At 43.7% G+C, this 13,322-nt stretch overlaps 1 long non-coding RNA gene across 1 annotated transcript in view; it reads right to left on the reverse strand.

Annotated features, from left to right (window-relative positions):
* Window positions 1-2,289: 2,289 nt before the first annotated feature.
* LOC140410494 (uncharacterized) overlaps window positions 2,290-13,322 on the reverse strand; it is a 32,532-nt gene continuing 21,499 nt past the window's right edge. Inside the window, exon 4 of the long non-coding RNA XR_011940666.1 lies at window positions 2,290-4,582. This is a non-coding gene — a long non-coding RNA (uncharacterized lncRNA). The remainder of the gene's footprint in view (window positions 4,583-13,322) is intronic.

Here is a 13,322-nt window from a genome sequence, read left to right on the forward strand (position 1 = left end):
CCGAAGCTGGTGCGCCAGCATCCGACTTGCCTTTTCCCCATATTCATAAATCGCCCCCTGGGCCTCCCAAATTTTTTTTATTATTCATTTACGGGATGTGGGCGTCACTGCTTAGGCCAGCATTAATTGCCTATCCCTAGTTGCCCTTCAGAAGTTGGTGGTGTGTTGCCTTCTTCAACCGCTAACGTCCTTCAGGTGTAGGTACACCTACTGTGCTGTTAGGGAAGGAGTTCCAGGATTTTGTCTCAGCGACAGCGAAGGAACAGCAATATATTTCCAAGTCAGGGTTGTGAGTGACTGGGAGAGGACCCTCCAGGTGGTGGGGTTCCCAGCTAACTGCTGATCTTGTCCTTCGGGGGTTTGGAAGGTGCTAACACATTTCCGGATTGAATTGAATTGACTACTTTTCCACCCACTCAACCAAACCATTGATGTAATTCCAGAGAGAACAGCATCTCCTCTTCACTATTAACAACACAGCAAATTTTGCGTCATCTGCAATTTTCTCAATCATGCCTCCACATTTAAGTCCATATGATTAACATATACAACAAACAGTAAGGACCCCAACATTGAGCTCTGTGGAATCCCACTGGAAACCGCCTTCCATTGGATGGAAAAACATCGGCCATTACCCTTTGTTTCCTGTCGCTGATCTAATTTTGGATTTAACCTACCATCTTCCCCTGTATCCCATCTCACTTTCTGACCTGACTGCCATGTGGGAACATGTCAAATGTCTTACGAAAATTAATGTTGTGGAGATGCCAGCGTTGGACTGGGGTGAGCACAGTAAGAAGTCTTACAACACCAGGTTTGTTTTGAATCACTAGTTTTTGGAGCACTGCTCCTTCCCAATTCACCTGAGGAAGGAGCAGTGCTCCGAAAGGTAGTGATTCGAAACAAACCTGTTGGACTTTAACCTGGTGTTGTAAGACTTCTTACTGAAAATTAACGTAGACAACATCCGTTGCACTACATTCATCAATCCTCCTTCTAGTTCCTCAAAATATTTGGTTGAGTTAGTAAGTCACGATCTTCCCCAAAAACCGTGCTGATGATCCGTGATCAATCCATGCCTTTCCAAGTGACAGTTCAACCAATAATTTGCGCACCACTGTGATAGGTGCAGAGAGGATCTTTCCCCTTGTGGGGAAACCTAGAACTAGGGCAGGAAAAACAGTTCAGAATAGAGCTGAAAAGAAATTTACTCCCTCAGAGGGTTGTTAGTCTTTGGAATTCACTTCCAGAGCAGTGAAGGCTGGGTCATTGAATATATTCACTGCCGAATTAGACAGATTGTTGACCGACAGGGGCTATGAGGGGGACAGGCAGGAAAATGGAGTTAAGGCCACAATCAGTCATGATCTTATTGAATGGCAGAGCAGACATGATGGGCCAAATGGCCGACTACAGCTCTTATTTCTTAGGATTTTAAGATACACAACATGATGTATTTGACAAGATCTATAGAAAGTGGGTTCCCATGGTTTTGGTTGACTACCCTGAACTCAGCTAGGATTAGTGAGTCAGAGTTTGATGTTTATTTATTCCTAGGTGAGAAGGATAGAAAAATTACTTCTAAGAATTTAAATATTATAATCACATACCAGCCCAAAGGATTCCCTGCTGAGCATGCATGCCCAAATAATAGACCAGTCTGAGAAGTAGTTCTGACTGAACCATAGCAGTACATTGTGTTAAATCATAAATTATCATACTTATCTAACAGACAAATTTGTCTGATACTAAGATGTTAGGGTTCAGAGAACAGACATTATTGCCTTGGATTTGGGAATCAGAACACTGAAACATCAAGCAGCTGACAGCGATATAGAACAAGAAATAATTTCCAAAGGGAATACCTAATAGCAATAAAAAACAGTTTTGAAACCTTTTTAAAAGATCTTGAAAATCTTTTACAAATCTTCAGGTACCAGGAATTCTAGAATAGACCCAAGAAGATTTGAATCCCCTGCCCCCTGCACCTATAAACAGAATATTATTCCCATCCCTCCTACTTTCCCCTCACAATCCCCTATCACTCCATCAAGCAAGTATAAACTGGGAAAAAATATCAAAGAAAAAAAAACAGAAGGAGGTCAATCATGGTGTTTTGCACAAATCTTGAAGGCCACCAGTTTATGCAGTGCAGCTTAAGTGGGGCAATCAAAAGATCAACACTGTGCAAAAAAGGGCTGCATAAAGACATTGGCCCAAAAAATGAACAAATACTAAGATGTGCACATTGAATTACGGGAGAAACTGAACTATCATAAACAAAAGATATTTGATTTTGATTTGATTTATTGTCACATGTACCGAAGTACAGTGAAAAGTATTTTTCTGCGGACGAGGGAACGTACACAGTACGTACATGGTAGACAAAAAGAATAATAAACAAATAACATTGACAAATGGTACATCGACAAACAGTGATTGGTGACAGTGTGGATCAAGGGGCCAAACAAAGCAAATACATGAGCAAGAGCAGCATAGGGCGTCGTGAATAGTGTTCTTACAGGGAACAGATCAGTCCGAGGGGCAGTTGTTGACGAGTCTTGTAGCTTTCGGGATGAAGCTGTTCCTATGCCTGGATGTACGAGTCTTCAGACTTCTGTACCTTCTGCCTGATGGAAGGGACTGGAAGAAGGCAATGCCTTGGTGGGAGGGGTCTCTGATAATGCAGTCTGCCTTCCTGAGGCAGTGGGAGGTGCATACAGAATCAATGTGGGGGTGGCAAGCTGAGAAACTCTGCAGTTTCTTGCGATCTTGGACCGAGCAGTTGTCATACCAGGCTGCGATGCAGCCTGATAGGATGCTCTCTATCACACATCTGTAGAAGCTTTTGAGAGTCGATACAGACGTGCTGAATTTCTTTAGGTTCCGTAGGGAGTAGAGACGTTGTTGGGTTTTCTTGACTGTTGCATCAGTGCGTGAGTGGACCAGGACAGACTGTTGGTAATGGTGACCCCTAGGAACATCAAACTATCGACCATCTCCACTTCAGAGCCATTGATGCAGACGGGAGTGTGTGCCGTGCTACGCTTCCTGAAGTCGATGGTCAGTTCCTTGGTCTTTCTGACGTTTAGAGAGAGATTGTTTTCGGTACACCTTGCAACCAAGTGATTTATCTCCCTCCTGTAGTCTGATTCGTCATTGTTTGAGAAATGGCCCACCACAGTCGTATCATCTGCAAACCTATTGATTGAGTTGGAGTTAAATCTTGCCACACAGTCATGTGTATATAGGGAGTACAGTAGAGGACTGAGCACACACCCTTGCAGGGCCCCGGTGTTAAGGTTATTGTGGAGGAGGTGCTGTTGCCTATCCTGACAGATTGCGATCTGTTGGCGAGGAAGTCAAGGATCCAGCTGCACAGGGGGGGGGGGTCAAGTCCAAGATTGCAGAGTTTGGTTATTAGTCTTGTCGGGATAATGGTGTTGAAGGCGGAGCTGTAGTCGATGAACAGCAGTCTCACATAGGTGTCCTTGTTGTCGAGGTGTTCCAAGTGTTGATTGTAGAGCCAGGGAGATAGCATCTGCTAAGGACCGGTTGCGGTGATCGACAAACTGCAGTGGATCAAGACCGTCTGGGAGGCTGGCAGTGATCCGTCTCATCACTAGCCGCTCGAAGCATTGCATGATAACAGACGTCAGGGCCACCAGCCGGTAGTCGTTGAGGCAGGCTACCTTGTTCTTCTTTGGTACTGGTATTATGGTGGTCTTCTTGAAGGAGATAGGAACCTCAGAGCGGAGGAGTGAGGTGTTGAAGATATCTGCGAATACACTCGCCAGCTGGTCTGCGCAGGCTCGGAGTGCCAGCCCATCGGGGCCCGTCACTTTCCGCTGATTCACTTTCAAGAAGTCAGCTCTTACCCCTGAGGCTGCAATAGTGGGTGTGTCCAGGGCTGTTGGGCCAGGTGGCACTGATGCATTGGCTGACTGCTCAAAGCGGGCATAGAACTTGTTCTGATCAACGGGTAGGGATGCTCCAGCCCGATATTCCGCCTGGCCTTGCTTTATAGCCTGTAATCTTGGGTCGGCCCTGCCATAGTCATCGTGGGTTAGTGTCGTTGGCCTGGGCATCTAGTTTGATGCAGTATTGTCTTTTTGCATCCCTGATGGCTTTCCGTACGTCGTACTTGGATTTCTTATATAGGTCAGAGTCGTCAGACTTGAACGCCTCCGGGAACTTCAGCAGGGAGTGAACCCTTTGGTTGAACCAGGGTTTCCGATTGGGGAATACCCGTATTGTCTTCTTTGGTACACAGTCCTCGACACATTTACTGATGAAGTCTGTGATGGTGGTTGCGTACGCGTCCAGGTTCGATGCCGCGGCCTTGAATATGGGCTAGTCCACAATCTCCAAGCAGTCGCGGAGGATGTCCTCAGATTCCTCGGACCAGCACTGCACGATTTTCTTGACTGGCTCAGCACGCTTGAGTTGCTCTTTGTAAGCCGGAAGTAGGAATACCGACTTGTGGTCGGATTGCCAAAGTGTGGTCGGGGAATGGAGCGGTAGGCACCTTTGATGCTTGTGTAGCAGTGGTCTGTAGCAGTGGTCCAGGGTGTTTGCACCTCTGTTGGGGCAGGAGATATGTTGATGGAATTTTAAGCACAATGGAGACATTTGACATTGTACAACAATTCAATTAGCTTTCCAGGGCCAAAGGTTGTTCATCAATGATCATGAACTGAGTACACCATTAACAACCGAGTTACACCTCATTCAACAAGTGTTTGCCTTTTTGGAGGATTTTACAGTGTGATTAGAGTTTATTAGAGGTCATAGTCTCAGAATAAGAGGAAGCAAATTTAAAACGGAGTTGAGGAGAAACTCCTTCTCCCAAAGGGGTGTGAATCTGTGGAATTCGCTACCCAGAGTGCGTTGGATGCTGGGACAGTGAGTAAATTTGAGGACTTAAACTGATTTTTAAATTGGTAATGGGTTGAAGGGTTATGGAGAAATGGAAGGACGATGGAGTTAAGGCCAGGATGGGATCAGTCATGATCGAATGGCAGAGCAGACTCGATGGTCCAAATGGCCTAATTCTACTCCTATATATCTTATGAACAGTGGAAGTTCTTGTCAATTAAAGAGATTTCATTCTGCAATGACTTGAACAGTGCACCCTGTATTGCGTCAGGGAGCCAACTTTTTTATTTCCACATTTAATTGCACACATGGACGCCAAAAGCTGCTATCAGTCTCACGAAGTACTGACAGTGAACGCTCACAGTTTTGCCATCATTACAACTGTGAAATCCAGGACATTGGATGGATAAATATAGGAAGTTATAATCAGTATGGCTTCAATTGTCTGTAGGATACAGACACAATCTCCATAGAGATATGAAATCTTTTCTACAAAACTGCTTGCAATTGTATCAGATAAGGAAGAAATCTAGTTCGTGAGCCTTGAAATTTCATTATGATTTGAATTTAGACAAAAAAGATCTGGAAGCCCAAGTTGGAACACTGCCTCAGAAGGCAGTGGAAGAGGAGTTGCTGATTATTTGTAAGGCAGAGATAGGTAGATTCTTGTCGGGCAAGGGAATCAAATGTTATCAGGGTTAGATGGGGAATGCGCAATTCAACACAAACAGATCAGCCATATTATTGCATGGTGGAGCAGGCTCAAGAGGCCAAAATGCCTACTTCTGCTCCCATTTTCTAAGTTCTGCAAGATTTTGCAGCCTTGTGAGGGTCGGTTAAACAAAAATAGCAGTGACTAGGTGGAGAAATATTTCACACAACGATGTGTACATAGGAACATAGAAAATAGGAGGAGTAGGTCATTTGGTCCTTTGAGCCTTCTCCACCTTTCAATATGATCATGGCTGATCTTCTATTTCAATGACATACTCTCACGCTCTCCCCATTTGACACCTTTAGTGTTTCCTTCTTAAATATATTCAGTGAATTGGCCTCCCCAGCCTTCTGTGGTAGAGAATCCCACAGGTTCATCGCCCTCATTTCAGTCCTAAATGACTTACCCTATATCCTGAGACTGTGACACTTTTTTCTGGACCCTCCCCCCCCACCCCACCACTATCATCCCTACATCCAGTCTGTCCAGCTCTATTAGAACTTCATGGGTGGGATTCTTGGGTCTGCCAGCCGCGTTTTCTGGTGTGGCGCGCCCCCGCAGCCGGTCAATTGGGCTCCCCACATTGGAAAACCCGTGGGCGTGGGTGCGTTGCCAGAGGATCCCACTGACAAGAGAATTCTGGTGCACATGTTTCGATTAGATCCCTGCTCATTCTTCTAAACTCCAGTGAATACAGGCTTAGTCAACCCAATCTCTCCTCATGCAACAATCCTGTCATCCCAGGAATCAGTCTGGTGAACCTTTGAGGTATTCCCTCTGTGGTAAGTATATCCTTTCTTAGGTGAGGGGACCAAAAGCGCACTCAATATTTGAGGTGTGGTCTCACCAAGGCCCCGTACAATTGCAGTACAACATTTTTTCTCCTGTACTCAAATCCCCTTCCAATGAAGGCAAATATATTTGTCTTCTTAACTGCTTGCTGCACCTGCATGCTTGCTTTCAACGACACCCAGATTCCTCTGTACATCGACATTTCCCAATCTATCACCATTTAAATAATACTCTGCTATTCTGTTTTTTCTACTAAAGTAGATAACTTCACTTCTCCACGATGTATTGCATCTGACCTGTATTTTCCCACTCACTCAACTTGTCTAAATCACCTTGAAGCCACTTCACATTCTCCTCACCATTCATATGCCCATTTGTGTCATCAACAAACTTGGAAATATTATATTTGGTTTCATCATCCAAATCACTGACATATACTGTAAATAGCAGGGTCCCAAACACTGATCTCTGCAGTACCCCACTCGTCACCATCTGCCACTCAGAAAAGGACACAATTATTTCTACTTTGTTTTCTGTCTGCTAATCAATTTATTCCATGCCAATATACTACCCCCAATCTCATGTGCTTTAATTTTGCACATAAATTGCTTATGCAGGACTTTATAAGAGCTTTCTGAAAATCCAAACAAACCAGGTCTACTGGTTCTCCCTTATCTATTCTACTTGTTACATCCTCAAAAAACTCAAGTAGTTGTGTCAAACATGATTTCCTTTTCATTATTCATGTTGACTTTGTTTATAATCACATCAATATTTTTAAATGTCCTGTTATCACATCCTTTATAATATCCTCTCGCATTTTCTCTACTATTGATGTTAGGCTAACAGATCTATAGTTCCCGGTTTTCTCCCTCTCTCGTTTTTCAAATAGTGGGGTTACCCTCGCCACCCTCCAATCTCCTGGGATTGTTCAGAATCAATAGAATTTTGGAAGATAACTGCCAAAACCGCCACTATTTCCATGGCCACCTCCTTTAGTACCCTGGGATGTAGATTATCAGGCCCTGAGAATTTATCAGTCTTCAATCCCATTAATGTCTCCAGCACTATTTTTTAAATTATACTGATTTCCTTCAATTCCTCCTTCCCACTAGAACCTTAGTTCCCTCGCATTGCTGGTAGTTATTTAGGTCCTCCTCTGTGAAAACAGAACTAATGTAGTTGTTTAGTTGCTCTGTCATTTTCTTGTTCTCCATTGTAAATTAACCCATTTCGGACTGTAAGAGACCTACATTTGTCTTCACTAATTTTTTTTTACCTACTCATGGAAGCTTTTGCAGCCCTCCTGCATGTTCCTTGCAAATTTATTCTTATACTCTAATTTTCCTCTTTCTCAATCACTTGGTCCTCTTTTCCTGAAATCTAAATTGCTTCCAATCCTCAGGCTTGCTACTTTTTCTCGCAAATTTATACAACAGCTCTTTGAATCTAATGATATTGTAGTGTACATTAACGTTTTGGACTTAAATGTAGTGGGTATGATCAAAAGGTTCACAGATTACATGAAAATTCGTAGGGTGGTAGATAGTGAGGAATATAGCCGTAGACTGCAAGAAGATATCATTGGATTGGTCAGATGAGCAGAGCAGTGATAAATAGAATTCAACCCGAGGTACTACATTCAGGAAGAGCTAACAAGGCAAAGCATTACACTGTAAATGGTAGGACCCCTGCATAATGAAGATCAGAAAGACCTTGGACTTCATGTCCACCGCATGTCCACCAGTCCCTGAAGGCAGGTAGATGAAGGTGATTAAAAAGGCATATGGTATGTTTGCATTTATTAGTCAAGGGACAGAGTACAAGAACAAGGAGGTCATGCTGGAACTGTATAAAATGTTGCTTATACCACAACTGGAGTAATGTGTGCAGTTCTGGTCACTGCATTATATGAAGTATTGCATCAAGAGGGTGCAGAGGTGATTTACCAGGATGCTGCCTGGGAGGAGTGTATGACCCATGAAGAAAGATTGGTTAGGCTAGGGCTGATTTCCTTGGAGCAGTGAAGGACGAGCGGGGACCTGATAGAGGTGTATAAATGGCATAGATCGGGTGGATAGAAAGGCACTTTTTCCATTCGTAGAGGGGTTAATAACCAGGAAAATAGATTTACGGTAAGAGGTAGAAGGCTAAGGGGGGGCCAAGGAGAAACGTTTTGACCCAGAGGGTATTGGGAGTCTGGAACACAATGCCTGAAAGGGTAGTTGAGTCAGAAATTCTCATAAATTTAAGTAGTATTTAGATATTCACTTGCATTGCCATAACTTCCAGGGCTATGGGCCAAGCACTGGAAAATGAGATTAGTGTAGTCAGATCTTTGACAGCATGATCACGATGGACCGAATTGCCTCCTTCGGTGCTGCAAATATCTATTGATCTAATACTATCCTTAATTTTCTCTTAAGGGATAGCTGATTAAATACCAGCTGAATTTAAGTCCCCAGAGTATATTAATCTTTAACCATTTGCAAACACAATAAAAACATGTTTAAAATTAAGTCAAGAATACATAAGATTATAGTTTGCTCATGTTTAAAATGCATAAAATACTGCTAAGATTTGACTATTGTTAGCAAGGATATATGCATCCCAATGGTTAACAGACCACAGCAGTATACTTTCTTGGTAACAATCCAAGAAACAATGTATATAAAGTCTGTCTTCGAGCATTTCTTTAAAATGCTAAACAAACAGGTAAATCAAAATTTAAATAATTTAAACTTATTATTTAGTACTTCATGTTATCCTTAGCACAAAAGAGAAATTATAATTTTCATGTCCTTCTGGAAGAATAAGGTCAACAACAGTTAAGGGAATTATAATAACTTAAAAACATGAGAAGTCAAGGTAAAGAATCAACCACCTCATCCCTCTGCTATAGCAAGGTTTGTGTAAGTCGCTCCAAGCATGTGCACATGTCACGTGGCAGTGGCTTTCAAACTGGCGTCCATGGATTCCTGCGGTCTGTTGAGACTTTCCAGGGTGTCCAGAAATATTAAATACTGAGCAGGGAAGGCCTTATTGGGACTGGTTTAGCACAGGGCTAAAGAGCTGGCTTTTAAAGCAGACCAAGGCAGGCCAGCAGCACGGTTCAATTCCCATACCAGCCTCCCCAAATAGGCGCCGGAATGTGGCGACTAGAGGCTTTTCACAGTAACTTCATTTGAAGCCTACTTGTGACAATAAGCGATTTTCATTCTCATTTCATTTCATTTCATATGGTGGGCACATTCTGTTTCCACCTCCAACTTACAGAGTGTATTATATAGCCATAAATCAGAGATGTGGTCTCTTCCATGTCATGATAAATAGCGACAGATGACAGGCTCCCTGAATTATCACATGTTTAATTGTAAACCATGTGGAAATTAATTGAATTTATACCTTGTATAATATTGGTACAGAGTGGAACCCCAGTTATCTACTTTCTCAATTATATGCCCTCATGTGTCAAAAACTTACAACAGAAAGCAAAATTACATGATCTTTTTTCTAATTTACCTGGTACTTGATTTTATTTTCCTGTATAAGGGACTGTTATACTCTATGTGCAAGACTGCAAACAGGGAAAACTCAACATTGAGCCAAATTTACAGTTAATGCATAATGAACATTTCATCTTCTGACTGATACAATCTGGGGTGTTTTCCTCCATTTGTTTGTGATTTATGCATGTGTATAATTGCATGTATAAAATCAGAGTATTGGGTTCAATAACTTATAGTCTTAGAAAATAATTTTTCGTTTGGGAACAGGATTTTTAAAAATATGTAAATGGAAACACGATCAAAAATTTTCAAAACAAATGCAAATCACACAAGTCTGGGTTGCTTACAGTTAAATAACAGGTGTTTATTAAATAAGGTTAGCTGTTAGCGAGAAAACTTAATTAATGGATGACCCATTGTTGAGCTTCTGGTAGAACCATGGGGCAGGATTCTCTGATCCTGAGGCTAAGTGTAGACGCCGTCGTAAACGGCGTCACGTTTCTCGACGGCGTCAACATGCCCTCAGGAGCAGCAATTCTCACCCTTAACAGGGGGCCAGCACGGCACTGGAGTGACCCACGCCGCTCCAGCTGCCGATCCCCAGCGTCAGATGTGCGCCGCGGGTCTGTGCACGCGCAGTGGCTCCCTTCTCCACGCCGGCCCCGACGCAACATGGCATAGGGCTACAGGGGTCGGCGGGGAACAAAGAGGCCCCCAACCCGGTAGGCTCCGATCATGGGCCAGACGCAGCGGAGGCCACCCCTCCCCGGAGTCGGACCCTCCTCCCCCCTCACCAGGCCACCCCCGGATGCATCCATACCGAGGTCCCGCCAGGTAAAGCAGGTGTGAACGGCGCCGCCAGGATTCAGCTTTTTTTGCGTGGCCGCCCGACCCATCCCGGGCCGAGAATCGTCGGGGGGCCCCGTGGAGCGGCCCCCGACTGACGCAGCGCCGACGCCATTGGCGCCGTTTCTCCGCTATCCAGAGAATCAGCGTCGGGGCGGGGTGGCATGATTCGCGCCGATTCTCCGGCCAGGCCTCGGAGTGAGAGAATCCTGCCCAAGATGTCTACAGTTGTTTCACTAAGAGTTTTAAATATTTCATGTAGTCCCAGATCAAAGGAAACTGAAAGCTGTTTCGTAAACATGCGGGTTCCTTTGTATAATCAGTGAGTCTGGAGAGATGACAATTATATCCATTAAAGATATGAATATACTTCATTGTATTTGTTACTGCTTATTGTTTATTGTTGGTGGGTGTAAATTTGGGAGAAAATGTGAAAAAGGAGAATAAAAATATTTATTTAAAAAAAGGTGGAAATATACTCATGTGGGTCAGAATCAAAGGATTGTTTTGAAGGTAAAAGAAAATGTGCTTAAATATCTGTTCAGAGCATGTCAAATTATGCCACATTGCTACAGAGATGAATTGTAGGGTTACGGAGGGAGAAAGAGAGGGAGAGAGAGTGAGAAGGGGGTTCTAGGAGTTGTAAATCAGCTGTGGGAACAGGAACATTGAGGCCATTAAGAATCAAGGGTGTTCCTAATATTTAAGAGTCACAAAGTCCTTCCTGTTTATTCCCGTATTTCTCCTTTCTTTTATTTTGTCATTATCATTTTTGATCCATGGGTGATTAATGGACATGTATCTTTAAGTCAAGCAGCAGAAAGAATGAGGAACTCAAGTTACACAAGAGAACACTCTGATAGCCTCTAGTCTGAACAGGAGCTTCAGACTTGTTGGGAACAGAGAAATGGTTTTCCTGGCGTAAAAGCCCACAGTTTTCCCGACGGCATAGGGACTTGGTCCCAAAAAACAGAGAATCCAGCCCCAGAACTCACTCTCTCTCTCCCTCTCTCTAGAAAGGCTGTGTGTGCTGAATGTCTGAAGGAATCTACAGTAAAAACCTAGAACTGAAAGCAAAGTCTGATGAGTAGTAAGATGCTGGAAACACCTATTTGATACAATGACTTTTTTTCTCTTGTATTATGATTTTTTTTACCCCTTTCTCCCTCTGTGCTTATTTTTCTTGTGCGTGTATATAGAGGGTGGGGAGCAAGTTAAAGTGGGGAATTACGAATTGGACAATAGTTAACCATTTGTTTTAATGCATATTCCATTATAGTTCTTGTTACAAATAAACAGTTATTGTGTTTAAACTTACAAACCTGGTGACTGTAATTATTGAGCAGCCAAGGTCCAAATACTTCGGTATTTTTCTGAGAATGATTGATTAATTCACTTGCCTTGTGATTCCGGGTCAAGTAGGGAAGCACAGTGGTTAGCACTGTCACAGCTCCAGGGTCCCAGGTTCGATTCCCGGCTTGGGTCACTGTCTGAGCGGAGTGTTCACGTTCGCCCTGTGTTTGCATAGGTTTCCTCCGGGTGCTCCGGTTTCCTCCCATAGTCCAGAGATGTGCAGGTTAGGTGGATTGGCCAAGCTAAATTGCCCTTAGTGTCCTAAAAGGTTAGGTGGGGTTACTGGGTTACGGGGATAGGGTGGTGTGGGCTTAAGTAGAGTGCTAAGGGCTGTGCAGACTCTATGGGCTGAATGGCCTCCTTCTGCACTGTAAATCCTATAATTCTATGAAGTGGAGCAGGAATTGACTGCACTTTGCAGTCCTGAAAAATAAGTTATCATTTCATTATTCATCTCATCTGCCACCTTAACAAGATACATTTTCCTCTTCCTTCAGGTGTTAAGGCGCACAAGCTCCAACAACTTATGGGTACAAAAGCCCCTTTGGATCCTTATTCCCCTTCCCTCTGACCCCATCCCTTCTTCTAATCCCACCTCTCGCCTTGTATTGACTATACCTTTTGACCTTCCCCTCTCCAATGCTGAATGATCTGTGCCTGGCAAAGGAATTAGTTTTATCCCCTTATGGCACAACCTCAATTAATTTTAGGTTCAGCACAACGTTGAACTCTTTTCTGTCGCCTTAGTCTCCATGCACACTTCTTTGGGCCAGAGTTCTGCCCTGCTCAATGGACCCTTTCACCCATCTCCCAGTATTCTCCCTGCACAAGGACCTCTCACTTTGGCCTCTTGCCCACTCTTTATCCTGGACTGTCTGCATGACATCAGCTGTCTTAATTTTTCTGCTTCTGTCACCCACTCTTAACTACTCTCCCTCTGTTGCACACCATTCTCTCAAGTCAAACCCTGACTTTGTTAACAAATCTGCTGCCAAGAATAGTGCTGTTGTCTGGCATACCAGCCTCTACCAAGCAGGTGCCTTGCGCCACCTCTCAGACACCTCTGCCTACCTGGCCCGGACCATGACCTCTGCACCAAATATCAAACCATTGTTTCTAGGACTCTCAACTTCCTCATCTCCTCTGGAGAACTTCAGTCTGCATCCTCCAATCACATAGCCCCAGAACCCCGTACACTCCGTTTCTACCTCCTTCCTAAAACAGGACTG

Source organism: Scyliorhinus torazame, chromosome 4 (assembly GCF_047496885.1).
Source record: "Scyliorhinus torazame isolate Kashiwa2021f chromosome 4, sScyTor2.1, whole genome shotgun sequence".
Taxonomy (NCBI): domain Eukaryota; kingdom Metazoa; phylum Chordata; class Chondrichthyes; order Carcharhiniformes; family Scyliorhinidae; genus Scyliorhinus; species Scyliorhinus torazame.